General features: G+C 40.6%; 1 pseudogene; it reads left to right on the forward strand.

Moving 5' to 3' along the window:
- The first annotated feature begins 632 nt into the window (after nucleotides 1-632).
- LOC107112440 lies at nucleotides 633-3,864 on the forward strand (annotated as a pseudogene).
- Nucleotides 3,865-4,173: the final 309 nt, after the last annotated feature.

The raw sequence follows: 4,173 nt of genomic DNA on the forward strand, positions 1-4,173 counted from the left end.
AGTGGCTATTAGCCACAAGGTATAGATAGGGGCTCTGGGGCAAGTGATGCTCTGTCTTCTTGGTGCTTGGGGGGGTCAACAGTGGGAGGGCTTCTAATGTCCTGGCCCCACTGGTGGACCTCCTGATGGCACCTGGTATTTCTGGCCACTGTGTAACACAGAGTGTTGGACTGGATGGGCCTTTGGCCTGATCCAACATTGGCATCTCTTATGTTCTTATGAAGCAACAGGAGGGACTAACAGCATGAAAAATTAACATACTTCACTGTACTACAAACGAACTAAAAGAACTTCGTGATGATTTCAAAAGATATAGACCGAGGAAAGGGTTAACCTCTGTGACGGACAGAGCAGAAAGGGAGGTGGGGAATGGAGAAACAGGATTCTAAAATGCCAGGATGGGCAATGGGTGATTTGGAAAAAAACATACAAAAAACACACACATTCACCTCCAGACCTCAAGAGGGAGGAGATGTATTATGAACCCTGAGAGACGAGAAGGATCACAGCAGAGTGGAAATAACTAGAAGTCCAAAGGGAGTCTGACAGAATGAAAATAGAATCTGAAAAAGTGGCAGAAAGGGTTAAAATCGAGGTAGAAAAAGCAAAAGCCAGAATTGGGGAAGGAACTTATGAGAATTGAAGCTGAGACAGCTAAACAGGTTGAGATTCAAAAGCTAAAACTGCAAGAGATCCAACTTCGAGCTGAACTAGGATTTAGCACTAATGAGGATACTAATAATCATTCTCATGTGGATGTTAAAAGGTTTCCTAAATACCAGAAAGGAGATGATGTAGAGGCCTTTTCACATCGTTTGAAAGAGTTTGTAATGATTTTGAAGTTTCATTGACTGAGAGGATGAAATATATTAGACCACAGTTATGTGGGGGCCTAAGTGAAATATATTCTAAGATGTGCCTGGAAGAAGCCAGCAACTATAATTTGCTTAAAGAAAAGGTGAGGGTTCGTTATGGTCTGTCACCAGAAAAATGCTGAAAACAGTTTAGAGACCTAAAGAAGAGACTTGATGGAAGTTACTGGAAGTTAGGATGCTGCCTTGATTGGTTACTTAATAAATGGATAGAGGAACTGAAACATCTACTTGGCCTTGAACAATCTTATCAAGTCATAACATAAGAGTACAGATGGTTCCTGAGAGATAAGAAGCCTAAAACAGAGAGAGCATCTTCCTTTATGGATGAAGTGAAGGAGGACTTAGGTATCATCTTTTAGAGCTTGGTCAAAAAATCCTAAAAGTGGGAGTACCTCAGATAAAACTTGGCCTCAACAAACCAACCGTGTGAATAAGGCTCTAGAGGAACAAAGCTTTAGATGGACACCCATTAGTTGCTATAAATCTAACCAGGAAGGTCATGTGAGTAGATTTTGCCCTAAATCACCCAGGAATAAACTAGCTAGTCCCATTAAGAGAACAAATTTAGTTCAACAATTGGAAACTACAGCAGTCCAAGAGAAGGCTGGAGAGCAGGCAGCTGAGCTAGAAGAAAAACCACTGCATGCTTCTAGTTTATGGACTGTTCCTGAGTCCCCTAATGCAGAATTCCTAGAAACAACAGAATTAAATGGGGATAATCCACTAGTTTTCAGAGATTTTGGAGCAGAAGTTTCTCTTGTTACTCCAGTGAGCAGTGACTCACAAAAGCTCATACCCTGCCACAATTTTTATTAGCCTTTAAGGTGCTACTGGAGTTTTTTCTACTGCTACAGACTAACATAGCTACCCATCTCCATCTTAAAAAAATCAGTACCTGCAAAGCCAGAGTCTGAAGATAAAAGGGGTTGATGCACCTGCGTTTGCACTCCCAGTAGCCAAATTGCCCATCTCCTACAAGAACTTTAGAGGATCATGGAGATTTGGGGTGTGTGGAAATATCCGTGATAAAATATTTCTGGGGAATGATTTATACTGGGCATCAAAACAGACTGCTACTAAATTAGAACAGGCTGTAAGATAGGCTTCAGAGGAAGGTAGAGCAGCAGCAGGAGAGGAAGGGGTTGGCCTGACAATCAAATGTAACAACACTGATGAAGAAATAAAAAAGAAATAGGGTGACAAGAATAAGAGAAAGATGATCAAGGAGAAGTACATTGACCAGGAAGAGGTCAACAAGACCAAGCCAATTTGGACCAGGAATCCAGATGACCTTACTAATGAAGAATATGGAGAATTCTACAAGAGCCTGACCAATTATTGTAAAGACCACCTGGCAATAAAACACTTTTCAGTGGGAGGATAGCTGAAATTCAGGGCACTTCTGTTCATCCCAAGGTTTGTACTTTTTTTTTGGGGGGGGGGAGGAAGAATAACATAAAACTATATGTCCACAGAGTGTTCATCATGGATAACTTTGAATAATTTATTCTTGAATATTTGAACTTCATGCAAGATGTGGCGGATTCAAAAGACTCACCTTTCAATTTCTCCCGTGAACATAAGAACATAAGAGAAGCCAATCTTGGATCAGGCCAATGGCCCATCCAGTCCAACACTTTGTCACACAGTGGCCAAAAATACCAGGTGCCATCAGGAGGTCCAGCATTGGGGCCAGGACACTACAAGCCCTCCCACTGTTGCCCTCCCCCAGCACCAAGAATACAGAGTCCCTATCTATACCTTGTGGCTAACCGCCACCTATCGACCTCTGCTCCATATGCTTATCTAATGTGAATGCTACAACAGAACAAGATTCTAAAGGTGATCCAGAAAAACTTGGTGAAGAAATATTTGGAACCGTTTACTCAGCTTGCAGAAGATAAAGAAAACATAAGAAGTTCTGTGAGCAGCTCTATAAAAACATTGAGCTTGGCATACATGAGGATTCACAAAATCACAAGAAACTGTCAGAATTGTTGAGCTATTACACTTCTGCATCAGAGGATGATATGGTGTCCCTGAAAGACTATTGTACAAGAATGAAGAAAAACGAAGAACACATGTATTACATTACAGGTGAAACCAAAGAGTAGCAAATTCTGCTTTTGTGGAACGTCTTTGTAAACACGGTTTGGAACTAATCTATATGATTGATCCTATTGATGAATATTGTGTACAACAGTTAAAGGAGTTTGAGGGCAAGACTTTGGTTTCAGTAACAAAAGAGCATGTGGAGCTTTCTGAAGATGAAGAGGAGAAAAAGAAACAAGAAGAGATTAAAAACCTATGCAAGATCATGAAATATAATCTTGAAAAGTAAGTAGAGAAGGTAGTAGTCTCTAGCCAATTGCTGACTTTTCCATGCTGCATTGTGACCAGTACATATGGACAGTGGTACCCCAATGGGGCTGTTGGAAGATACCATCATAACCACTCAAGACCATCTTGATACTGAAAGCACTTCATTGTTGTTAGTAGTGTTGTTGCTTATGATTTTATTGTTTTATTGGATTTTATGTATGGGCTTTCGCCCCTTGTAAGCCGCCCTGAGCCCGCTTGCGGGGAGGGCGAGGTAAAAATACCAAATAAATAAATAAATAATATGGCTGGACAGCTAATATGGAGAGGATCATAAAAGCACCAAGCACAGGGACAACTCCACAGTGGGCAATGGCTGCCAAGAAGCACCTGGAAATCAATCCTGATCATTCTGTCACTGAAACTCTGAGGCAGAACACAGAAGCAGATAAGAATGACAAGTCTGTGAAGGACCTGGTCATCTTGCTGTATGAGACTGCTCTCCTGTCTTCCAGCTTCAGTCTAGAGGATCCTCAGACACATGCCTATCATATGTATAGAATGATCAAACTTGGTTTGGGCATAGATAAAGATGAACCCAACAGTTACTGAAGAGATGCCCCCACTTGAAGGTGATGATGACACAGCACATATGGAAGAAGTGGATTAAATGGCTGACTACTGAAGAAAATTTTTGGATATTTCCTTTTGCCCGTGGTTTTGAATGTTATATTTTGTATATTATAAATGTAACCCGTCAAGAAGTCTTTTGATACGTGTCTGCAGTCCCTCTTAATATTTATTTTTGGAGATGTTATACCTTTATTTTTGTTACATTGTTGTTTTTTTAAGGTGAAGTGAGATGCCACTGAAGGAATATCCTTTCTGATGTAGAACAATCTTATATATGATCTTATGTACAATCTTATATACTGGCGAGTAAGGAATATTGGTTAGTGTGTTGGCAGGGTTTTAGGTT

Source organism: Gekko japonicus, unplaced genomic scaffold (genome assembly GCF_001447785.1).
Source record: "Gekko japonicus isolate JY-2015 unplaced genomic scaffold, Gekko_japonicus_V1.1 scaffold273, whole genome shotgun sequence".
NCBI lineage: Eukaryota > Metazoa > Chordata > Lepidosauria > Squamata > Gekkonidae > Gekko > Gekko japonicus.